The 27,731-nt window shown below is 36.6% G+C and overlaps 1 protein-coding gene and 1 long non-coding RNA gene across 4 annotated transcripts in view; one reads left to right on the forward strand and one right to left on the reverse strand.

Moving 5' to 3' along the window:
• Tg (transglutaminase) overlaps positions 1-27,731 on the reverse strand; it is a 519,386-nt gene that overhangs the window by 290,893 nt on the left and 200,762 nt on the right. The gene's annotated exons all lie outside the window — the stretch shown is intronic.
• LOC124210646 (uncharacterized) lies at positions 1,348-2,582 on the forward strand. Its single transcript, XR_006881277.2, has 4 exons — positions 1,348-1,493; positions 1,592-1,777; positions 1,878-2,137; positions 2,448-2,582. It is a non-coding gene; the product is annotated as an uncharacterized lncRNA (long non-coding RNA).

Consider the following 27,731-nt stretch of genomic DNA (forward strand, 5'->3'; position numbering starts at 1 on the left):
AACGTCTTCCCGATGTAGATTACAAAGCCGAAAATCGAACGTCGAAGACTTAGAAAACAAACCGTCAATGATGGAAATGCACCTAATGTTGATGAACTTCTGACACCAAGAGATAAGTTTCATATAAAAGCGTTTATTCCCATGTTAGATGCGCTTGAAACAAACTTGCAGAGAAGAGCTCTGATTTATCATAATTTTGCAAATAACTTTTCATTTCTAGTTTAGATGCCAATGATAATCAACTGCATGATCACGTAATGTGTTTAATGAAAGAATATTCTGAAGATGTAGACATCAGTCTACTAGGTGAGCTTAAACATTTTCATATTAACGTGAAGACATGCCATACGGTTAATGAACGTGACCTAAACCACCAGGATCTATACCAAATTCATTTTCAAGATAAACTAAATTTGGCATGTCCTAATGTAGAAGCAACGCTACGGTTGCTCTTAAGTCTGATGGTTACCAGTTGTTCAGGGAAACGATCTTTTTCGCAGTTAAAGCGTCTAAAAAATGAATTGCGTACAACCAAGCTCCAAGAAAAATTATCAGACCTTGCTATCTTATGTATAGAAGCTGAAAAACTTCGGACTTTATCATTTGAAGATATTATTGATGACTTTGCTTAGAGCTTAAGTTTGGTAAAAAAAACTTTCAAGTAATAAGTAGAAATGATCAATATAAAAAGATAATAAAAAAATATGAAAAAGCAGCAAACAAAAAAAAAAAATATTTAATAAAAAATAAAAAACACAAAAAAAGCAAAAAAAAATATGAAAAAAGCAACAAAAAAAAATAATAAAAAAAAACCCCATCCATAGATTTCCACCTTGACGCGGTAATGAGGCTTAATTCACTAAGAGGAATCATAATAATCACATTTACATGACGTTTTTGGGCCTCCATCATATCATAGCTCAGGGCCTTCGTATACCACATTAGTCCGGCCTTGGTTAGGACGTAGATATGCCGCAGCGTAATGTTAGTGAGTTCAACAGATCAACGGTCGGATAAGAATGGGCCAGGTGACTGCGGAACATAAAACAAAAAACAATCAGGGTTTTATTATGAGTGCGTTCCACTAAGCGTTCACAACGATCAAAATGCTCCTTTAGCCGTTCCACATAACGACCGCGGTCGTTGTGGTCGCGGCGAAAACGTCACTCATGACGTCATGACTAACGCTCACGCGAAGCTCACAACGACCCATCTCAAAAGGTGGGTCGGAGTGAGCGTTGAAAAAGTCAGCGGCACTTTCAAAACTAAAAGTCACAAAAATGGCGACCGTGACATTGACACTATATAATGCGGAAGAAGATATTTTAGTAGATGTGGATGTTTCTGCAGCAGATGCTCAACGTGCATCTACAGGTAAATATAATTATATGAAACAATTCTAAAAAAATTAATTACAGCTTATAATGAATACAAATATATTCATTTTTCCTTAATTCCCAATAACATAACCTATCTTTATGAATGAAAACTAAGTGAGCTGATGTTTAGAAATTTTGTGATTTTTTTTTATTTAAAAAACTATGACAAATATTACAAACATTCACTCATGAAAATTTTATCTTTATTATAGATGCAGAATTTGCGACACGACTTTTCAATAAAGCTTTAAAAGAACAACCACAAGCATCAACGTCTGTTGATCTTACTGATGAAAATCTTCAATTTTCTGAGGCTGACACAGATCAATTTATTGATCAAGAATTCCTCACTACAGAAGATACTGTTTATTCCAACTCTGAAACTCAAGAAAGCGAAGGTATTCATAAACAATGATCAATTGTATAATTATCTTCATTATTACATGTAGTATGTAACGGAGTTAATTAACTTTGTAATTGCATTTGTTTATATTTCAGCTTCTTTGTATAGGTGGAGCACGCCTTGTGTTTTGTTATTATTAGAGTCTTATAGAGCATTGGAAAAAGATTTTTATAGTGGAAAAATATCCCAAAAGAAAATTTGGGAAAAAGTTGCCAAAGAATTGAAGGTAAAAGGACATGATGTAACTGGACCACAATGTTCTTCAAAGCTACGAAGCTTAAAAAAAACTTACAAATCTATTAAAGATCATAATAATAAATCAGGAAATGACAGAAGGACTTGGCAGTTTTTTGATGTTCGTATAAATTCTTTAATAGTATTCTTAGCTTTAAAATGTAGCGAATTTTTTAATAATAATACAGACATTATTTCTTTCCAATCGTCGTAATGTATCATTAACTGTTATTAGATAATGGAAGAGATTTTTTCCAAAAAAGCTTGGTGTGATCCAGTTGCCGTTGCATCTTCTACGGGTTTATCAAAAAAATCATTAGAAACTAATGATAGTATGGGAGGATCTGATAGTGGATGTTCAATAAGTAGGTTAATTCCGTCTGAAAGCTTTGTTTCAATAAAATATTGGAAAAAATGGAATTTCATTTCAGAATCAAAGAAGACACCAGTTGCCACTTTATTAGGAAAAAGACTGAAGCAAAAAGAAGAACACGAAGCACAGAAAAATAAAAGACACAAAGAGCGAATGGAAATGGATGAAAAATTTCTCAACGTTCTAGAAAAATTAGCTAATAAATAATGAAAAATTTTAAATACTCCTTATAAATAAGTTTCAATATTTTTAAATTCTATTGAAAAAAAAAAATTTTAAAGCATTAAATTATACGTACAAACTAGATTATATCCTTTGTACTATTATTTAGTATTTTTTTTTATTAAAAACCAAAAAGTACATTTAATGTTATAATAATTCCTTAATAATAAGTTTTAATATTTTTAAATTCAATTGAAAAAAAAGTTTTAAACCATCAAATTCTACGTACAAACCACATTATAACCTTTTCACGATTATTTAGTATTTTTTTTTATTAAAAACCAAAAAATACATTTTATGTTATTATAATTAATAAAGTTTCATATTTACAAAATTCAATTTTGTACAATTTTTATGTTGAATTTTTGTTATTGACTTAAGATTATTATGGTATTAACAAATTTTTTGGAAAATTTGAAATTTTCATATTCCGTGAAAATATTTTTTTTTCTTTGAAAAAATTTTCAACTGCCAAAGAAACTTTCATTACATTCTCATGATTTTAAGTGCTAAGGAATTATCATCCCGAACGGAAACATAGTTTACAATTAATCATCATAATTATTACAAAGAATTCATTATAATATCTCTTTTCAAAATTCCTGCATTACGTCTTACTTCGCGTGAATTATTACCATTATTTTCGTCATTAGGTTTGGGTATAGTGATAATAGTTATTTCATCTTCTCGTAAAATACAGATATTATGAATAACGCAACATGCGACAATATACTCTGCCATTAAATCGACTCTTGCCATTGGTAGACAATTTAATAAGCTCCTCATTCGTCCTTTCAATAATCCGATGCATCTTTCAACAGTAACTCGAGCAGCTGATTGACGATAATTATATTTTTTCTGCTTCTCACTTAAATGTCCATTATCTCGATAAGGAGTAAGTAAGGGCTGATGTATTTCATAAGCAGAATCACCTAAAATATGACTGTCTTCAGGAAATGCATTGTCATCGTTCAAGTATAGTATCCGTCAAACTTCTTGGACAAACGACCTTGAATGCGCAAAAACGAAAAATAGGTCTCTTTGGTGGTGCGGTGCGGGACGCGGAGGCGGGGCGCGCTCTGATTGGTTGGTCAGTTGACGCTTGCCTCTAGCGCATCGTTAACGTCCCGCTGGTCTCTTGTGTACACTCGCGTTCAGTGATTATATTAGCTAACGCAATCATGAAAAATTGTGTTTTTCATTGATATATTATTTTTGCACGTAAGTGTACGATGCGCAAACTTTCCCCCACCACCTCGCGCGATGGCCAAGAAGTTTGACGGGTACTGTACTCTGCAACTTCTGACAAACGAAAAACTCTTTGATCATGAACAGATCCTGGATTTCCAGCATAACAATGGGTTATCAGAGCCTTGTGGTCACATACCAGCTACAAAACAAACTTAACTCCTTGTAAATCTATTAAATTATATACCAAAATTAATATACTTAAATGTAATAGTAATTAAATACCTGTAGTTGAACAGAATGGAATCCTTTCCGATTGTCATAATCTACTGGATTTTGTTCTGGAGCATTTATACGAATGTGAGTCCCATCAATGGCTCCTATTGTTTTAGGAAAACCACTTGCTCTCTCAAATCCACGCATTACTTCAATAGCACCATCTCCCGTAGGCCATTGTATAAATCTTGAGGCTCTTCTGAATAAAGCATGACAAACTCGACGTACAGCCCTTACGGCAGTAGCTCGTCCTACGTTAAATCTGTCGCAGACGGATCTACCATAAAATTAAAAGGCCAAATTTTAGTAACATACTTCTGAACTGTGCTACATCAGACTAAGTAGTTTATTTCTAAAATGATGTAACCTGTGAGAATCTGTTGTAGCCATTTTCCAAATAGCAATCATCAATTGATGATAGGAGGAAATTGTAGGGCATCCAGGAACGTGTCGAACTAAATCTTCTCGTATTAAGTCATGTAAATAATTAAATGTATTTCTTGAAAGTCTAAAAATAACAACATAAACCTACATAAGATAAATTTTCTTAATTTACTATGTTATAGGTATGCGATAGGAAACCATTTACCTGAAATGACTTTTGAATTCATCATCTGAATAACGATAAACTACGTTATCGTAATCAATAATACGTGGTCGAAGTTTTCTTTTTTCACAATCATATTTTTGTAAAATTGTAGACCATTCTTCATCTGAACTGGATGAACTACTACTTTCTGGAGCATTATTACGACGCATTACTAAATATCCAACTGTTGCCGTCAAAGACATTTTAATAATATTTGAACGTAAGTTAATTAAATACAACCCTGATTAGCAGTGTAATCAATAATTATTTGAGTTTATTTTTAAGGCTTACAGATTAAAACTTAACCTCTTCAATATTTTGTTTTCTTTTCACTAGCTCGCCATTTGTATTATTTACCTCCACGCTCAAAACGAACCATAATCTATTCCACTTGGGTTTATGACAGTAACGCTCGCAGGCAAGTGGAACGGGAAAAACTGTGGTCGTGAGCGTGATCGTTGTGAACGCTTAGTGGAACGCACCCTATGTATGGAGCTGAAACAAAGGAAATGATATTGGCTTATTATATGAGGCTGAAATGAGTAATGTTATTGTAACAATACATCAGAGAAAAAAAGTATTATTGCCCAATTTTAGGATGACTTTTTAAAGAGTTAGCTTTTCAAAATGGAAGTATGTTTTGTTTATCATGGTTTACTAAATATCGTACATTCTCAAAGGTGCAAAGTGACGATTTTTCTCAAACATGCATCGTTACAGCAACGTTATCAACTTTATCCTCATCTTATTATTGTGTTTGTACGTGTCATATGAGGTTAGGTGATTCCGTCCATATGTAAATGTATAGCGTACCGTTGATTTAAGTGTACGCATAGTAGTCTTTTCGGTGAATAGTTAGTGGTGCCGAACAACAGATAAATTAAGTAAATGCTCAGTAGTTTGATGACAGTCGGTTTGTTCCAACAAGATATGTACAGTGTTGAGTTTTACACAGCTGTCGGTTATCTTCTCTTTGGGATATCGGCTTGCCGAAGTTTAACATTCATAGGTTCCAATGGATTCGAACATAATAGGAATGGTCTAAATGACTGTGAAATGAAGGAAACAACAAACAAGCAAGGAAAATGTTCCATTTTATCAATGATAAGTACTATACCGTGCGACACTGAATCAAAGTATTGTATCGAACAAATACATATTAAACATACAAATTAATAAACAAACAAGTCATGCATTTGTTAGTGATGAAGAGGTTGAGCCTAAGATATTCATATATTAAATGTTATGTTTATAAATATAATCTAATGAGAATTAATGAAGTACCATACCGTCTGATTTGAATGAAGCATCATGAGTATTCTTCCAATAGCTTTGGTTCGCATTGTTCTATCTGATGGTTCATGACAAGCTAACAACCTTCTTCTTGGCATTTGCTCGATAGCCATGTACGCATGTCGAAAATGTTGCTGATTATATTCTGTTTGTCATTCAGGCTGTTTGCCGAATTTGTATCCGATTGCAAAATATCTCAACTTTTCTTTGGTTCGATTTTGTGTTTACACATACCTTGGACGCTCCATTTCGTAAACTCACAAGAGCCCGTAATGCAGATGCCACTAATAATTAACCTTTAGAGGACTGGACTGGCTTTTTTAGGAGTCAGTAGATGAATCGGAAACTCCACTGGACGTGTTGGCTGTTTATATACACAAATCATACCTCTAAGAAATACCGCATTTCAAGGGAAAAATGCCGGTCCTCTAAAAGTTAATAATAATATTAATCTGCTTGAAACCATAGTCGTTATACTATTTCACTCTTACGACACTCGATCACTGATTCACTCACGATTTTCACGAACTTTGCAAATTGATTTCAAGATTGGATAGCACATAAATAACTAAATAATATGATAAAAATCAATAAGGGGCGAGATTTCGATGCCAAGTCTCTATGTTTGAAACCTCAAGTCGATTCATACACGCGTTCGAACGGAATCGTGTACACAAGGTGCTCTGTCGTGGAGAAGAAAAATAATTTTCATTTTCATCATCTTTCAGAGCTGATACTGCGGAAACCACTTGACAGATTTCGATCGGACTTTCACACTGAGGTTATATCGGCTAGAAGCACCACCTGTGTAAGTTTCATTTAAAAATATCGACGCGTTCCTGAGATATAACGACATGCTTATACACGGGAAGATAGGGTAGTAGTTAGTCCGGGTGAATAATTCTCGGTTAGGTTTCGCCTTTGAGTATATATACCGGGACAATCTCTAGAAACTATACAGTCAATGCGCATGCGCGAGCTTTATCGGCTGCTTGGACAGGCTGGCCACTCCGAGTTTTAGCTGTGAAACTCTGTTTCTGGCGGCGATGTAGTTCATACGAATTTTTGAGGTTAGAATCTCAAACAGTCGAGGTAGTGACTCGGAAAGTTTATGTTAACGCTCTTTGAAAATTGGCTTTATTCGATTGAAATGAGAAATCTATTTATATGTTGGGTGCTTGGAAGAAACGCAGCAGGTAGGTGGGAACAATTTATTTGATAACTTTGATTATTGCGTACATTAAAAATAACAATAAAATTTTTTTCTATCAACAGGTGATACGGCCAAAATAATTATATCTCTAACATTCACTGTTATCTGCCTATTGAATTTATCACACGTACAAAGATCATCGCCACTTTCAAGCAACTAAGCAACTTTCTCACTCTCTTGTGATTTCGGGCGGTAATATTGAATTTTATCACTTTTGAAAATGAGACATTAAACCGAGCGTTTAAGATATTTAAATATCTCACTATCTGTAATAAAACTGTGAATCTTTTTTTTCTCGAAAATAGTTCAACAAAATTCACAAATAGTCGATAGTCAATGTATTTTTTCCGATCAATAAATTATTGCTACTACTATAAAAAATTTTCCAATGATTATCAGAGTTCATTTCGCAAATTATCAATGATGTTCGATTAAATAAATGAAGGGAACCTAATACTCAAATTGGAAATTCAAGTAATATTAGATTTAACAAAATGATTTCTGTATTTCGTGTTATTGCGGTTCGAAACAACGAAAATCTAATTGGAAGCGTAGAACTCAGGAACGTAGATCATATCCTCTGACACAAGTTCAAAACCAACTTTCTCAAAATGTGCCTGAACGTCACAATTAGCTTCAAGAGCAATCATGTTTTAGAGTAATGTCAGAACATTAATACGAGGATATTGACTCATCGCATTCAAGATTATGTCTCTTGTTCCATCAAAATAAATGAATATGTAATTTTCAACGAAGTTCATGAAGATTTTTTTCCAAATAATGTAATTCTGTCACGAACGCCGCATATTCACACCCGAATATATCATCATAACCATGTCAATAATTATTAATATCGCTTTGGAGACGAGGAAGCATAGATTTATATTTATTAGTAAATTCATAATTATTCACTTTACAAAACAGTTCGTGGCACGACTAAAGCGCAACGGCGTAGTTGACCGTCAGCAACGTCAGCGTCTCCGCGCCCGCCAGATCCCGGGTGTAATCAACACCGGGATGAGGCGAGCGCGGGATCACGCGCTTCGGGAATGATCGTCGCGAGGTGAGCCTTTGTTCCAAAATTGTAAATTCAGCAAAAACCTCGCTCGCTGCCCGACGCTCCAAGGGGTGTCGGACGAGCGAGCGAAGTCAGTCCCGTTAGAGACAGGATCAAACCAACGTCAACGGAAACAGGCTCCTTCCAAGCTGTCGAGTATAGAGTTATCAGTCTTAGAGTCACCGACGAATAGAGAGAGAAATCCTCTAATTCTACACGCGGTGTTCCAAGCGTCTCGCGTCGCGACGTTAGCCTTCGAAGTTAGATTTTAAGAGTAGAAAGCTGTGCCACGAACTTCATCAAGTTGTGTAGTCTTATTTGACTGTGAGTTTAAAAGTGTGAGCCGTTCTGCGAATTCAGAGCTGAACCACCGAAGAGTAAGTGCGAGAGAGAGAGAGTAAACATTAGGTTCAGCATATTCCTGTAAGATTCCCGTCTCCCATTTCTCTTGCTATCTTTTTTTCATTAAACATTTGGCTTTCCATCATAAACATTCTAGTACAATAATATTGAAATCCTCCAATCCATTTCACAAGGATCGTCCTGTAGAGGACGATCACCTGCCAACCCACCAAAAAAATAACAATAAACCTCTGCGGAAACCTAAAGGGTTAAGTCGTCGCGTGCGAGACCGCTCCGCACGTGACAATCCAATACAATATCTTTTTCATAGTCCTCCAAACATCACCTTGTAACAAGGATATTTGGAAAGAGTCCCTGTGTTGCAGAAACCATTATAAAATTCTTGGTTTTCAATTCGTGCCACTGAATAACTTCTGTGTTTCAGGTTCCATTTCCAATCTCAGGATGAGATTTTTTTTGTTCCAGACAATGCTAACATGAAATGGAGAAATAATTGCAGTAAATGGAGATTCACAAGCTTTCAGTCTTAGCGTAGGACCCCGTGAAGGTGTAAAATTGAATTCGGTTTTAAGCTATCGATAAATTGCATTGTAATAAAAAAGATAGCGAGTGAGTAAATCCTATAACAAACCAAGTGATTAATTGCAAAGCAACGTGTACTAGTAAGTGAATTCATTCTTTACGCTTTACTGGGGTTCTACGAGACCAAAGCGCCGGTGATAACTGCAACTAGTTAGCCAGATGACACCGTCAACTAAGATTAACTTTAAATACCTTTTTAAATGAAGTTATTTAACATTTCTAGATTTGGATTGATTCAGTTTGCCTAGAAAAATTTAACCCTACAATCTAATTGAGGACTTGAAAGACTATTTATCTGAATTTAATGCCAAAGAGAGTAAATTAAGGTGCAGAATAAGGTACTAAATTAAATGGTATAAAATTTGAAAAATAATGCTGGTCAATGATAATGCTTGAATCACAATGGTGCACAGAGTGATTCCTTGGTAGAATGAATTAGCAGCAACGGTCAATAACAAACTTATGGCTGTTGGCTCGATCACAGCAAAATGATGGGATATTCAGCCACTATGATCTGTAGTGTAACAGGCTCTTTAATTTTGCCACAACTGATGTTAAGAAGGTGGCATGGCCTGATAAAATTCACTCTGGCACCTGATGTCTGACTGAACAACCAGGTTTGATGGTTGTAATGATTGCACCGCTCGAGAAACCAGGATCCTTGCCACTTAAACATTTTGACCATCAGGTAAGGCAGAATTTTCCACGTGCTAATCAAAGTTTAAACTTCGAGCCTGCTGAAAGAAAAAAAAAAATAATTTCATCATTGAATCTATGTTAAAATATTGTAATAGTCAAAGATCACGGAATTAGAAATTTACTCACATGCTTCAATGCCTGACAACTTTAATCCCGCTTTGACGATGAATTATTTCGTATCTGAAAATATTCAAAGCTATTATTATTAGACAAAGGCTTTTGATAGTTTTGGATACAACTGCATTCCAATAAAATGCACAAAACAAATCGTGAATGAAACGCATTTTTAATTTTATGTAAATAAAGAATATGTGTATAATAAACGTTGTTTTTACTTACCTACCTCTGTTTGTCCAGACTTTCCACTTGTTAATGACATTCACATTGAATTCCAGATTTTTTCTTTTAATAAATAACACCCAATTTCTGTATCATTTAATATTTGCTTTCCCGTCGAATTCTTTATTGCGTCGGTTGAATATTTTCCGATATCGACCACGGTATTGCTGAACGATACTATTCTTAGACAATTCACCATACGTAAAAATAAACAGCAACATAACCTCAATCCTCAATCAAGAGATTTACAGCTCTTGAGTCTTGTCTCATTTTGTGTACGTTTGCGCCCTGCTCAGCAGATGAAAAGATCGCCGCGGGGCGATTTCACCGACTAATGAGATTGAATTATTTGGCGCATGCGCATTGACTGTGTAGTTTCTAGAGATTATTCTGGTATATTGCGACGTGGATTTTTCCGTACCTCGACTACTCGGAGAAAATGACCGAGAACTTGCCGCGTAGGGGAGCGCGGGGTAATGGGAGCGGTCGGGTAATGGGAGCTATGGTGATTGAAGAGAGTGTAGGCATATTCGCGCGATTGTAAACATTCGGTTGCTTCCGTCAACCTTCGAGAAACTTCGCCTGACTGGTACGAGCCGTTAGTGCCATGCGTTCAGTCACGAGAGACGATTGTGTGTTTTTCGCTCCACGCTTATAAACAAACTGCGGATTGCCAGCGCCAAGGTAAGCATGGATTTATTATTTATTCTTATTTTATTATGTTTATATTCATTACATACGTAGATTCATCCAATAACTAGTGCAATTTGTTAAATTGCGATTGAAATTAAAGTTATATTATTCACATTATCATTTTTCAAAATGGTAGTAAGCGGGAAATGGGAGCCTAGGATGGCTTTCACTATCCGACATAGCTCCCATTACCCCATTAGCCTTCATAATATATTTTCACACCATTTTACATACATTATTATTCATTTACTTCAGATGCCTCGTAAAACAATTCGGACAACCACGAAAGCTTCTTGGACAGTTGAAACATTAGAAAATGCAGTCAGTATTCTCAGAGAAGGAGGCATTTCGGTATAAAAAGTATCTCAGCAAACTGGCATACCTTACAGCACTTTAAAGAAGAAATTCAATTTAGCCAAAGCTAACGACGATCGGTACAAAGAAAATCCTAAGCTGGAAAGGTATACTGTATTCAGTTTTGAGCAAGAAAAAGTACTGGCTAGTCATCTTCAGACTATGTCAAATAAATTTTATGGCCTGACGAGAGAACAATTTAGAAAAGTATCTTACAGTGTAGCTAAAAGGATGGGTATTGAAAAAAAGGTTTAACCAAGTTAGCCAAACTGCGGGAAAAGATTGGTTGTCTTGATTTTTACAGCGCCATCCTGAGTTGAGTATTAGAAAGGCCGAAGCTATTAGTATCAACAGAATTCTCGGATTTAACAAGACTGAAGTAATGCTTTTTTTTGATAACTTGGAGAGATTGATGATGCAACACCACTTTGAACCTACGATGATTTACAATCTCGACGAGACTGGTATAACGACCGTCCAAAAGACTGAAAAAATTATAGCTCCCAAAGGGCAAAAACGCGTTGGATCTGTGACGTTACGGGAAAGAGGTAAGACCATCACAGTTATATGTACTATGAGTGCTTCAGGGTCTTTCATTCCACCGCTTTTCATATTTCCATGTAAACGTCACTCACCACAGCTGGAAAAAGATGGACCTCATGGAGCTGTTTACACATGTACTCATAATGGCTGGACCAACGAAAATACATTTATTTTATGGCTACGTCATTTTATTAAGCGCACCAAACCTACTGCTGATACCCCCGTTCTACTAATATTAGACAATCACAACAGTCATGCTACTCTCGAAGCGTGGGATTTGGCAAAAGAGAATCATGTTGTAATGCTTAGCATTCCGCCACATTCATCGCACCGTCTGCAACCTCTTGATGTTGCTTTTTATTCCCCGCTTGAAAGAGCTTAGAACAAAGAATGTAACTTACATATAAAATCAAGAAATTTGATAAAAATTACACCATACGAAATCGCAGGACTGTTTAATAAAGCCTACACTAGAGTAGCTTCTATAGAAAAAGGAGTATCAAGCTTTCAAGCAACGGGAATATATCCCATGAATCCTGAAATATTTTGTGATGATGACTTCATTGATGAGGAAGCCAGATCTGTGCCTATGCATGACGCAGGACAGCAGCCAACTAACATATCTTTTATCCCATCTACGTCACAGCAGACAGTTAATGAGAAACCGCATTCTGGCCCTGCTACGAGTCCATCTATTCTTTGTGACGCGGAAATTCAACCAGAAATAGTTCAGGAGGAAGCTAATGTAAACCCAGCTCCTATTCCAACCATATCATGTGCAACACCAACACAAGCTGCTATTCGACAGAAACATACCGTCAGATCTATCACAACTCGGTCTAAATCATATTTTAATGCGACCGATACTGATGACGATGAAACAGTAACTGACTTTGTTAATATTGTAAAAATTGTGAGCTTACTGCCACAACAACTCGTTTCTAATAAAGAAAGTAGGTTGAAGAACAAGCAACATTCTAAAATCTTAACAAGCACACCAATGAAGGCAGTATTTGAAGAAAAGAGGAAAAAAAGGAGAGAAAAAGAGAATAGGACTAAAAAAAATAAAGGAGACTGTAATAGAGAAAATTGTGTCAAGGGTAAATCTAACACAGGAAAATGTAGCAAACGGAAACTTACCAAAGATAGAGAGGCTAAAAGCAAGAAGACCACAACCAAAAACAAAAGGGTCAAAGAGGCAAAAAATAATTTGTTTAAAAGTGATGATGAAGACTCATCTACTGATCAAGTTGACGAACGTCAAATTTGCGATGATGAGTCAGAATACTCAGAAGAGGAAACTTTATTTGCAATTTGTTTAGACACGGGAAAAAGTGGAGAGATGTGGTACCGATGCAGAAGTTGCGGAAACTGGGCCCATGAAGAATGTTCTGGAAGTGATAGTCCAGGTTCTTATATTTGTGCTTTTTGTTTGGATCCGTAAAATCTGGGTCATATGTTTTTCTTTAATAATTTTATCTTTATTTTTCTTGTTTTTGTTTAAAAAGTTGATTTTTTTATTTGTGTTAGAATGAATAATTCATAGTAACTAACTAAGATGACATTTAAACTACAATTTAAATTTTTGCGGAAGACTAAATATTATGGCTCACATTTCCCATATAAGCGTGAAATGGGCCGCACGTGTCGGGTAATGGGAGCGATTGACTTTTTTTGTAAAATCGTTATTGTATGTTAATATATGACTCTAGTTAATTCTAACTGTGATTAAAACATACCTAAATGATTGTTCTGAGAGTTCCTAATTAAAAATTATAAGAAAATTGATAAATGTGGTTTTTATTAAAGTTTTCCCTTAGTAGGCTCCCATTATACCGCGCTCCCCTACACAATAATTTGGCGGTCCACGATGTAGTAGGGGAGCCCAAGAGGCTAAATGGTAAGTCACTTTAGCGCTGCGAGAACCTATTGGATCATAAAGATTAGATACTAAAAAGAAAAAAAGTTCATATGATATATGCTCTTTTACTGCTGGGGGAAGTAGGTACTAATTTTCAAAAATGTAAAAAAAATTTATTATAAAGAAATACTCGAGTGCGTCAGACATTAATATCGTATACGCCCTATGTGCTTTCGGTAACAGAGAAGTATTAATCTGCCGGCTTACAAGTCGGGGGTGGCAGCACGAAGGGGTAGAAAATGAAAAAAAAAAAAAACTTATTTAAACTCATCAGATATTCAGGGCGAATGTTAAGTGACCTCTAAAAGGTATCCTATTCAAAAGACTGACGATTTGGATGCAGTCAGAACTCACAGCCGATTTTTGAAAATGTAAAAAAAAAATAGTGACCTTGAAATACTCAAGCTCATCAGATTTATATGCAGACAGTTCAGCTCGATGTCCTTGTTGTGCTAACCTATAATCTGATAATTATGTGGAGGAATTTCATTGTTCTGACAGCTTAAGGTAGTACCGTGACATGTAAAGGACACCAATAGTCAATGGCTATTGTTTTCTTTCTCACTCACTAGTGCTGTCTTTCTTTACCGACTCTCGCTCACTTACTTCCACTGACGTGAATCATCGCAAGTCACCAACTTTAAAAATTATTTACAAAAAAATAAATACTGCTTGTTTATGTTTTTTTTTGAAAAAAATTACTTGTTATATCCTCAATTAATAATTCTCAGTTTTTAAAAACAATTCTAAGAAAAATATGGCTGTTATTAAATAAAATAACTTTTAACTTTTTTAAAACACAATAAACAAACCAAAGCGTCACAAATCTACGAACACGACCGCGTTGTATTGTGATCAGCTGAGATGGCATCATGGCCGCAGAAAGTAGTGGGGGGACGGTGCGAGAGAGTGAGAAATAGAGAAAGAGTGAGAAGGGGAGAGAGGCGCGGAGTGGGAAATACATAGTTCTCAGCACTTGCACGTACCTCACTTTATCAATAATTTTAGCTTTTTTGGGTTGTAGAAACCGTCAGATTATATTATATCCGTAATTTTTACATGATTTCCTTCAAATTAAAAAAAAAAAATAACCGCGCTCGAATACTTCCAGGTGACGTTTTTTTTTGCAAACTAATTACTCGCTTATTCTCTTATATCATGATCAAATCGTCAGAATATTGAAATTGACGCTTTTTTCCATGTAATTAACTTACCTTCTATTATTCTGACGAGCTCGAATTAATTTGAGGATCGATTTTTTTTTACTAATCTGATTGGCTACCCTAGACGCACCCTTGTATATTAAGGGTTCATATATGTTGGTCGTTCATAACAGGGTGCAAGGTTTCCTCCCTTATATTGTTCTGTCGCGCTTGAATAAAACCCAAAATCCCCTCTTGGGCTCCCCTACTAATGTAACCTGGATCTAAAAACAATATCGCGAAATTCTGTTGGGCGGCTGGCGTAATTAACACGCCTCAAAATCGTTAATTCGCTATACCTCGAAAATTAACTCGGTAGCTCAGTACCGTGAAGAGGGGAGGGGTAATTCTTGAGGAGAGAGAGCGAGACACTCGACAACAATGTTATTTAACAAAATAAAATAAAATAAAATAATATATTCCACGACAGCGATGATACAAAACAAAAGAAAGAATAATTCAATATTCGCTCTTCGCGGTTCAAAATCAAATACTTAGGTCTAAAAAAAAAACTTAATCCAGAAGAAACTTAAGCCTAGGTCGCTGCCTTTAATAATAAACAATAAAACAAAAACCAAAAACAAAATCTGACCCGACACGCTAACCGCGATCGTTCACTACGAAATACAGCGTTAATCGCCAACTACAATGCTAACTCACAAGGGCAATAACTAAAACCAACCTTTATTCGACGTGCTAATCGCATCTCTAGCTTTGCTTGATTAGTTTCAGTTTTATACGCAAAAAATGTATGTCATGTAAAAATGCTATAATGCTTGGCCTTTATAGATATATATTAGACCTGTCCTTAAGAAGGGCAAAATCGAATTTCAAAGGTCCTACCCCCGAAATTGGTTCGTAATAATTCAAAAAAAATGTCAGAATTTTTTTAAATTTTTCCCTCCATATTCACCCACCGCTAGAAAGCCTTACTTTTTCCCATAAGAAAAGCATTGATTTTTCGTGACTTTGAATCTTTTTTTTACCGCTGCCGTAATTATCAGCTCAAAAATCGTAAATTATCAGAAAATGTTGACAGTTGTGTTACCATTTTTATAAATAATATTTATAAATACTATTTATGAACTAGAAGTTCTGTTCTATTACTCTATAATAATAATAAAATGTGTGAAGACTTAATTAATTTTAACTTCGATATTTAGACCTCTGAAAGATACTTTTCGATTTTTTTTATATTTTCAGCGCTTTCTGAGAATTTACCATCTTTACCGAAAAGTTTCTTATTTTTGTAACTTCTGCCATTTCATTCCTCCTATTTTTAGCTCTCAAAACGACGTTCTTCCACTTTTTTTTGCTTTTTTCCGCGTTTTTCGCAACATATAGAGAATAAAGATGTGATTGATCTAGCCTAAAAATGCTTGTATCGAATTCCAAAAAATTCGACAAAAAAGTAACACAACTGTCAACATTTTCTGAGAATTTACGATTTTCTAGCTGATACTTAGAGCAGCGGTAATAAAAAGATTAAAAATCACGAAAAATCAATGCTTTTCTTATGGGAAAAAGTGAGGCTTCCTAGCGGTGGGTAAATATGGAGGGAAAAATTAAAAAAACTTCCGACATTTTTTTTGGATTATTACGAACCAATTTCGGGGGTAAGACCATTAAAATTCGATTTTGCCTTTCTTAAGAACAGGTCTAATATATATATATAATATGTTCTTCTCGAATTAGGAATTAATGGCGAGTAAATAAACGGATGGTTTCTCTGTAAAACAAAGATTTTCTTTAATCACGTTTTCTCTACAATCTTACAAACTTGATAATCAACAATATCTTATATTCTAGCTTTTAACCATTACCTGTAAAACAAAGAAACAACATTCAATGTTTATTTTCCACGCTGTTCTTTCTTCATTTCACTTCTGTTGTTATATTATTTTATGGAGCTCTTCTTCGACCAACTTTTCTCCCCACGTGTCTCTCCTTACGTAATGCCTCTCTGTCGCACAATCAGATGCCTGTTTTATTTACCCGCACTTTGTGCGGTAGAGATTTTGAATTAAGAGATTGAGGGAGTGCAATGCGTCTACCTTACATATATAATACATATCCGCATGTTCCTTCGTTCTTCGCGCCGAGGAGAATACATTTTATTGTGTTGTGAAGGAAGACGCTTTACCAACACATGTTCGCTACTTTCACGAACGATCAATCGGCTGAGTATAGACAACGAAGATCGAGTCACATAGAAGCGTACGGCTTATGGGCCGCTTGAAGCAAAACTTTCCGCGACTCGTAAATCCGTAAGATCGCTCTACCTTCGGTCGACAGTAGAGAGTTGGTACGATCACCCCAACTCGCCGGCCGGAGCCAATACACCGACACTGTACGCATTAGTATAGAGCGCTGTATGTGAGCCACACAAGCAAAGGCGCCACTAGCGACACCTAGCTGTTGGGAGGATAGCTCGTCCGAGCACCCAAACTTTTCTTGCTTCAAATAGCCTGCAGGCCGTACGCTTCTATGAGACTCAATCTTCGTTGGAATAGGAGGTATATGTGGCGGCGCGTGGACGGGACATACGGCGGGCACGCCGAGCCTGCTCCTATATCTATACATATACATATATGACAATCCTGTCTCACAATGGCGGCGAACCAACGAGGTCACTCCCTGATATCTATCTTACCGACAGTCGTTGAGTTACCTGCGCCAGGTAAGTTTTACAAACGGAGGCGTTACTGACTGAAGCAGCATCATAGATGGCACCGCCTATATTACCGGTCGATTTTAGCGACAGAGAGTGCTATAATAAGATTTAGTAACGGGCAATTTGAATTTTGTGTGGTTAAACGGGCGGACGTTTTGAATTTTTTCAGTTGAATAGGTGGGCATTTTGAATTTCAGCAGTCAGATGAACGGATATTTTGAATTTTCACGTCTTCTTACCTACAGAAAGTTCAATGATGAGATACTGTGCTGTTGGATGAGCAGACATTTTGAATTTGTTGTTGTTCGATAAATTGGCATTTTGCCGACCGAACTGTTTACCTAGGTGATGCCCCCTTTATCTATCAGTCACTGTTTTATGGGTCAGACCTATTTTGTTTTGAACGTCTGCCGCAAGATGAAGTTACTTTTACCCTTACCGACAGTGAGTGATACCCATGAGAGCATTACCATAGGTTTGTCGTTGGTGACGCCCTATTTAGCAATCATTCGTTGTTCCATCTGAACTGATGAACATGATGAACTCTGCTTTGTTTTCAGGTCACAAGATGGCTACCTTTACGGATAGGTGGCGGTGGGAAAAATTTAATGTTTCAAAATAATGGTTAAATGCTTTGAACAGATGTTTTTACTCAATAAAGTAGCGTGTATTTATTTATTCATTTATTTATTATCTTATATTTATTAGTTTCTTCATTTATTATTTTTCCAAACTTTACATGAAATTCACGGTAGGTCATGTCTGATAGACATCATGCTGGGGGAAGTCCCTCTACACTCTGAACTTGACTTATACCAATTTCTTCACCATGGCGCTAATTGGATTGTACTCGGCGATGCAATCACTCATGATTACGACCCTGATTATGGTAGATCACTCTTCACTGTACGCCGGGAAACGTGAAATTTCTTCATCTATAGTAGATTCCCGTGAATCAGTGTTAGCGAAAGACTGGTGTGGTAGCTTAGTTAGTTTTTTTTTTGTTGTTCGCAAACACAACTCGCTGCGGTAGGGTTACCGGTATCAAGATTCGCGGCAGCGAATCGCCGCCAAGTACCCGTAGGCCGGCGAGCGCTAGCCGAGAATCATTTACCCGGCCCAAGTTCTGCTTGAAATCAGGGTGTCATATCTCTGGAACAAGTGAATATTGTCTAACAAAACTCACAGAACAGAAAGATCTTGTCCATCTGACCTTGCTTTATGAATTGGATTGAAATCTGTCTCCGAGTTTTGGCGTTATTAACAGCCAAAGTTGATGTAAAATGAAAATTCTTTCTCTTCTTCTTCTCCGCCCCTGGGTTTGGAACCTCAATAAATGGCGAACGGCTATGAGTTCAACGCATTGAGTTCAACTTTAAAAGAGGAGTTCACACCATTGAAATCTCGCCCACCATTGCTGTTGACGTGAATCCGAACGTGCTCTTGAACGGAAAAAATTATTGAAATCTTGAGGCATGGACGAATGAAAAATTGACAAAACTGCATAAAAATAGCCGTCCGAAATCTGAAAATGGCTACCCGTGAGCGCAGCAGACGTCGCTTTATACCACTGTTCAGTGACGAGCTCCACTACTGGATTAGTCATTGCCTACCCAACCTAATCCTGTGCTCCGTGAAATCCGTAAATTGATATTTGACGCATGCTGATTGGCCGCGTCGTGGCTTTCGATGTCTAGGCCTGGCGACCGTAGTTCTATACATCCAGGTCGTCGGTTTTGTAATTTTCGTTGTCTATCTAGGTTCCGCGCTCCGCAGCCTGCCTCCAGATAGTTGGATCGTGGTTTTCGTCGTGTGATGACCGCCTAAGAGTGCTGGGATCTTTAATCAAGTCGATGGTTGCGTAGAATAACCGGCTAGCTCATGTCAGGCTTGAAAAACCGGCTTTCTCGTGTTAGGCTTGCAAAACCAGCTATTTCGAGGTTCACTTGAAAAACCGTCTATATCGAATTAGGCTTGAATAACCGGCTATTTCGAGTAAAGATCAAAAACTGGCTATTTCGCATTTGAAATTTTTCGGCCACAAATTAAGTTGGTAGCACTGTTCGGCTGAATACGAAATTCGTTAGCACCTCACAAAATTTATACAAGCTCCGTTTTGTGAATGTAGGTATTATATGCTTATCTACGTAGTGTATAAAACATCAGGTGTATGTTGAGATGAAATTAAAGATTATCATTTCGGCATAATGACATTAAATTGGTAATGTCATTAAATTGGTAATGACGTTAAGTGTAATTATGATAACCATATAATACCTACATTCACAAAACGGAGCTTGTATGAATTTTGTGAGGCGCTGGCGAATTTCGTATTCAGCCCGACAGTGCTACCAACTTAATTTGCGGCCAAAAAATTTCAAATGCGAAATTGCCGGTTTTTGAACTTTACTCGAAATAGCCGATTATTCAAGCCTAACTCGAGATAGCCGGGTTTTGAAGCAAAATTCGAGATAGCCGATTTTTCAACGATAACTCGAGATAGCCGGTTTTCCAAGCGAACCTCGAAATAGCCGGTTTTTGAAGCCGAGCTGAGGTAGCCGGTTTTTCAAGCCTGACTCGAGATAGCCGGTTATTTTATGCAACCGTCGAAGTGTCGTCTTGCTCGCAGCACTAGCATTCCTCATGATGCACAGAGATGTTCAGAAAAAATACAGGTAAAAGGTTATTTATTTGTCTTGACTGTGAATGGGCACTACTCACAATTGTGACAATGGAAAGAAACTCAATAATTATCTGTATGTTAAAATGCACATTTATTAATTTCAACCTGTAAATTACACTGATTTCAAAACCAGACTTTATATACATTCTCATTATTTTTCGTTAATTTAATTCTGTTCCTTACGTATTCTCTATTCACAGTCACCAAAAACATCGGTTTCTCATCTCATCATTGAACATAGAATGCGCAACTAGGAAGCAACCAGGTTAGGTCGCAGTTTCTCGGAGCCTCAACTTGACGGATGTTGTTAACGATCGTGCCAATGGAAAGGAACACACTTCTAATGAACAATATTATGAATAAGGTTTAAACAGAGCTCTTCACAATCACAACTAAACAGACATTGCTCACGATAACGGACATGCAAAGGATTTCAATTATTCTGAACGGTACAATGCACATTTTTCAATTTCATTATGTGTATCACACTAATCTGTATACCCTAAATTAAAACCTAATTTATCAACCAGAAACCGCTTTTGAATTTTCGGTATCAGAACTTGTGTGTTTTGCACTTTTTTTTCATCCTATAAACATTAATACATAACATTGATTCTCATGCCCTGAATTGAAACTGATCAACCAGATATTTGTCTACAAGTTTTTATTAATCTCTTGACATGTACAAGTAACAAGAAATTAGATGCATCCAAAAAATACTAGGTACTTAATTTGGCTCGACGCACGATTCTTGGCCTCCATCTTGACGTCTTGGAGACCTTATATTTTACAATGGCACGTGAAATGATTAACGTCTCCCAGACGCCATTTTATGGCAAGGGGTTGACTCTGCGTCCAAACTTGATTGTTTTGAATTTACAGTCGTCAGAGGTAACAGTTTTTCTTTCATCCATTGAATGAATCTTAAACTGGCAAGCGGAGATTATGACAATATACTGTAACAGGACTATAGGATAATCGTATCTAACTCAACGTGAGAGTCGAAATCCCTAATTATGAGGTATCTACGATTAATAGCTTCTGAGTCACTTAAAATCATTCAAATATTACGCGCCGTTACGCCATATTGACTCGAGACTAATAGGGTACAGACATTCAAATTCAGGCTAGCGCGCAGGCGTCAAATTGTCAAGTGAATTATCGATCCAAGCCACGTGTGGCAGGAGCCGACACAATTACTTCTATTAGTCCGGTCAAATTAGATTGAAAAACAAGATCAAAGGTACAAGAATTACCATCCAGCTGAATCTGAGTGAACTTGTTCAAAACACAATTAAAAACGACTCTTCAAAATTCCCCATTGTTACGACCAATGTAAAAAAATTGACTCAAGGTCAAAGGTCAAAAAAATGGGTTTTTCGCGATTTTCTCCAAAACGGTGAGTTTTATCGTAAAATTACCTCAGACAAAAGTTGTAGATCGTAAAATTATCTATAAAAAAGGTATCAATAATTTTTTTCCTAAAAGATACCGCTTCTGAGATAAAACTATTTAAAAAGTTGTAAGCGTCATTGTATGCATAAGCGCGCCACGTATATACCTCTGTAGCTGTAATATAAGTGAGAATATGTTTTTATGGGTGGTTCTAACTTATTTTTAAAATATAAAATATACATAAGTATCACTATGAGAATATCAGGTAACAAGTAACCCAGTCCCTTAATTCATACGCTAGTGTAACCTTGAACAAACATCTGTCCCTCTGTTTAATAGTGTGCGTGGCTAGGGTCGTATACCTGCTTCACGTTCGAATGCACCATAGATGAAATTCCGTTAGTCTTGAGCGCCGCTCTGTAGTGAAAACACGTGTTTATTTTAACCTATTTCGGGCTTTTTTAATTTTTAATATAAAAATGTCAGAGTATTGTTTTATTTGTACTAAACTTTTAAGTGAAGATGAAACTGTTACTGTTGAACGTGGTATGAAGACATTGATAAATGCAAGTATCGAACGAGGTGATGAATTTTCAGGCTATCTTGAAAATCAGAAATCTGTGACAATACACGAAAGCTGTCGTAAAAATTACACTCGAAAGTCGTCTATTGTATCAGCTAAAAAAAGAAAATGTGACAAACATGAAGCCAGTACATCTACAGTAAGCCCTCCTCGTACTAGATCACGTATGAGTGAATCAGATTTTTGTTTTAAAAAATTATGTTTATTTTGCGGCAAGGAAACAAACGAAGAGTATGAGAAAAGAAGATCTTTGGATGTTCGCCGTCAAATCAGCGCAGTAAGTACACTTGAATTCAAAGATTCCATTCTGAAAGTAGCTCGGACTCGTTCCGATGCTATAGCAACAGCTGTTATTGCGCGAGTAGAATTTGAACATGATTTAGTTGCTGCTGCAGCTAAGTATCATCGTGATTGCTGTATTCATTTCATGAAACCTTCCACTGGAGCTCAAGTTGGTCGTCCTAAAGACGAAACTACGAATCTGGCAATGGAGGAAATATTTACTTACATAGAAAATAGCAATGACTGTCAGTTCACTTTGAACGAACTAAGAAATGTTAGTAAAATTACAACTTTAGACTACAGGACGATTAAGGTACGACTAAAACTGAGATATGGCGATAAACTTATCATCACTGAAAAATCAGGAGCATCAACATTTATTTGTTTAAAAGACAATCATCATGATATTTTGAATCAAGCCTGGTACGAAAAAAAAAAAATGGATAAAAAAGAAGAAAAATTTAGAATTCTGGAAGCAGCTGCAGCTATCATTCGCGATGATATTCAATCCGCAGTGTTTGATAATTCAAACTACCCGCCACCAGGTCGCATGTTTGAAGATTTAAACAATGACATCCCAGAGTCTTTGATATTTTTTATGGAACAAGTGATTGTAAAGAATAAACGATCAAATGTAGACCATTTTAAACTAATATGCACAAATCTGTAGGAATAGGCCTACAGGGGAAACCACGTTAAAAAAAACGCGCTAAGTACACTACCCCAGAGGTGGCGTGGAAACGTGTGCATAAAATGACGCTTACAACTTTTTAAATCGTTTTATCTCAGAAGCGGTATCTTTTAGGAAAAAAATTATTTATACCTTTTTTATAGATAATTTTACGATCTACAACTTTTGTCTGAAGTAATTTTACGATAAAACTTACTGTTTTGGAGAAAATCGCGAAAAACCCATTTTTTTGACCTTTGACCTTGAGTCAATTTTTTTACATTGGTCGTAACAATGGGGAATTTTGAAGAATCGTTTTTAATTGTGTTTTGAACAAGTTTACTCAGATTCAGCTAGATGGTAATTATTGTATCTTGCAATGTGTAGATTGACCGGACTATATGTCAACCTTAGTGGATAGCGTTCGCGTGGTTTGACTCTTGTGTCGACCCCCGTGCCTATTACACTATTTTGTAATTCGACTTTTGTGTCGACCTTTGTACGTGACAGTTGCATAGTTTGACTCTTGTGTCAATCTTATTGTTAGTTCAGTATATTTTGTGATTTGACTATTGCGTCAATTCCGTACAGTTTGACTCTTGCGTCAACTAGTACGTAGAATTGTCTTGTAATTTGACTGTGGAATCAATCCCATCGTAATTGTGAGAGTCGGATTCGACAAGAATTTGTAAGTACAAATAAACTTGTATATTCTGTCCAATTCTTTCTTCTATGCTCTTGGAAATTTGGATTCTCCCTTCCTTGGGTCCCCAAATGAACTCCCTTGCGAATAGAGTCTATAAATAAAACTATTTATTGTTATTTGTCAGCCAACTGAGCTTAGCCGTTATTTCGTTTTCGTTAATTTTGATAATTAACTGGCGCCCAACAAAATATATTAAAATTGTCTGAGCCTCGACAGCAATTGACCCAGGCCGCGTCGAGTAGAAGCAATTCAAAATAAAATATAGTTCAGTACAAATTGTCAATAATCTTGATAAATTATTAAACAAACAGAAGGGAGTGAGTTGCTTCTGTCACAATACATACAATGAACTTCTTTGGAATGGATAATGCTATACGATCCTACGCATGTCGACGCAACCAGATTCATTTCAAGCTGCTCACAACCATACCTAGATAGACGCTGCTCACGATAATTGTTTGCTAATTGTCGCTAGCGTTTCGACCGAGCCGCATGGAGGGCAGTATCGCTGCTGAATCAGAGACGAGACTTTTTAGTGATTTATGTTTACAGCGTATCTTATTATTTATTTGTTTATTTTACATATATACAACATCTTAATTATTATTTGGTTTCCAAGTAATGGATGGTTTTGCGGTGGTCCACTTCAATTATGGTGGAGGTGGTTGCTGAGACGTGATGACTACCATTCACCGTCTGATGGCGCGGCTGGCATGCCACTCGTTGCTTGTGGAGGCGCCGTCTGTGTTGGGACGGTGATGAGCACAATCGGTGACGCCTTCAGAGGTGGCAGCAGTGATGGGATGCTGCGACTGTAACGTGGTGAGGTGAGCCTTGCTCATCTGACGTCCCAAAGTGACAACAACACGCTGGGTGGCCTTGTGAGAGGCCTTGGCGAGAACTCTATCGGTTGCAGAAGCCAGGGAGCTGGTGGATTGTGGGCGCAAGTCCCTTGGATCACGCTGGCTGGAACCAGGGTGGAGGTGCCAGTGATGCAATTACTCAAGACTTCTTGTTTGGCGAAAGAGTAATGCTTTCTGATATTGCAGCGAACTTGCAGGCTTAGTGAGCAAGTAGTATCACTTGAGTCGGTGATACCGAAGCTGTGCTGCTGATGGTTGATTTCGTCGGTATCATATCCCAGCCGCGGCTCAAACTTGATAGCGGGAAACTTGGTGAACCGATTGCGAGACGCGCGCTTGGCTGCGTGGGTGGCGTTAGCGGCGCATCTGACGTAGTGGTTGACGCTCGCGGCGACGCGCGACTGGAAATTGAGCTCAGGGGCGACGCATGAGTTTGCGGGCCCGCGCGTGAGCTAGGGCAGAAGTTAGTCGTGATTCAACAGTCGGTCGTGAACAATAATCGATATGGTAAAGATCACAATTTTTGGGAATGGTGCAATGCACATTTTTTTTCGATTTTAGCTCATACGGATTTGCATGCCCTCAGTTAAAACCTATCAACCAGAAATTTTTCTCTACGTATTTTTATTAATTTGGTATCGAAACTTGCTTTTCTTTACATTTTCTTTTTCATCTTATAGACGACACTGGTTTTCATACCCTAGATGAAAAATGATCATCCAGAAATATGTATTCATGATTTTCTATTAATTCAGTATCGGAACTTGTTTATGTTGAATTTACAATCTTCAGACGCAACGAATGAATGAAATAAATTTCAAACTGTCGATCGGAGACACTCGCAACTTACGGTGAAAATCTTTCGAATAGGATAATGCAATACAATCTTACACATATTGTAACGTTTGCGGTTTTCTTGAGGTTTTTACCTATGAGAAAACCCCGTTATTGTGTAGTTAGTTTGCCTTAACCCCTGAAATTAAGGTAAATATGGATAATATAAAGGACCTCTACTGAAGGGCAAAAAGAGAGGTCAGGCTTTCCGACCCAAAAACACCCTGAATCAATTAGCTATACCGCCTTAGGTGATACCAAAGTAGCCTTGGCTTATGAACAAGCACCTCCTTCTTATGCTCTCTCACGTAAGACAAAAGCTGTGTCACTCTTGCTACCGATCGGAGACAAGAGAGTGAGGTATATATCACCTGTTTGGAGATACGGATATCCCGGTGCTTCTTTCTGACCGCGAACTCGGAGTGAACAGAGTCGCCTTCCCACTTCTAGTCTTAGGTTGATGACAGAGAAACAGATTCGTTGTACAAAGTTTTGATAATCAACCTAAGTAAGTTTTAATCGAAATAAATCATTACAGTGTTGCGCTCAGCGCTCAAACTATCTCAATGCTAAAAACTAATCGTGAAAATTAACGAACAAAAAAAAAATACAAGATAAGATAATATTGCAAGAATTCATAGGTTCTGCTCCTTGTTGTTTTCTTGGTTCAAATTTTCTATTCTGAGCTCTATGGAATAACTTGTCATGCGAATATTACGCAACGATTATACATATATATATTAGACTGGGCCAAAAAAATTGACCATTTTTTTTTTTGAAAAATATATTGAGAATATCATGCAGTATGGCAAAAAAAAAATTTCATGAAATTTTAAGCCCTTAATATTAACTTTAAGAGGTCTATCATCGCTATTTTTGATTTTTAGTAATAATTTAATGTTTTACGTCAAAACTGTCGAAATATTGAAGTGAAAAAATTTATGTTCACTTATTCCTTTATAAAATTAAATTCCCTACAAAAAAGGTCTGATTATAGATTTTTGTCAGACAAGCCGTTTCCGAGTAATTAAGCTTGATAAATTGATATAATTTCTCGATTTGACTTTTTTAATTTGGAATTTCGTGACTAACGAATCAATGAATGTATAAAAAAGATCATGACAGATTCTTAAAGGAAATTCAATGTTCTACAAAAAAGATCTCTTAATATTTTTGCCTCAATTTAATTTTTCAAAAGTTATTCTCAATTAAAATTGAAGAAAAACTTGAAATTTCAATTGAGAATAACTTTTGAAAAATTAAATTGAGGCAAAAATATAAGGAGATCTTTTTTGTAGAACATTAAATTTCCTTTAAGAATCTGTCACGATCTTTTTTATACATTCATTGATTCGTTAGTCACGAAATTCCAAATTAAAAAAGTCAAATCGAGAAATTTTATATCAATTTATTAAGCTTAATTACTCGGAAACGGCTTGTTTGACAAAAATCTATAATCAGACCTTTTTTGTAGGGAATTTAATTTTATGAAGGGATAAGTGAACATAAATTTTTTCACTTCAATATTTCGACAGTTCTGACGTAAAACATCAAATAATTACTAAAAATCAAAAATAGCGATGATAGACCTCTTAAAGATAATATTAAGGGCTTAAAATTTCATGAAATTTTTTTTGCCACACTGAATGATATTCTCAATATACTTTTCAAAAAAAAAAAAGTCAATTTTTTTGGCCCAGTCTAATATATATATATACATATATTCATACGTTTATTCAAAACAGAGAATTGCGTTATAATTGATAACAACAATGGTGAGTGCGGGCGTTAACGTTATATTAAATTTATGTATAAGCAAAATTAGGCGTGCGTTACGCCGGGAAGCAGTATTGATTCTGCTTACACGGCCTCTCGCCGAGCTCGGCGACAGTGCATATAAAGTGCATATAATCGCGTAATTTGAGCTCTGCTGCCGATAAGGAAGCTAAGCGCGCAAGGCGGGCTACGCTGCACGATGAATTTCGTACTCATTTAAATGTTCCCCGGCATGTTCCTACGAGAGGATATAAAACTGTTACATTTTATGACAAATGTTCCAGCTCTATCAAATCCTACAACGAAGACAAAGGCGCGTCTCTGCGGCTTCTGATTTCTCGT

The sequence above is a fragment of the Neodiprion pinetum genome, chromosome 1, assembly GCF_021155775.2.
Source record: "Neodiprion pinetum isolate iyNeoPine1 chromosome 1, iyNeoPine1.2, whole genome shotgun sequence".
Lineage (NCBI taxonomy): Eukaryota > Metazoa > Arthropoda > Insecta > Hymenoptera > Diprionidae > Neodiprion > Neodiprion pinetum.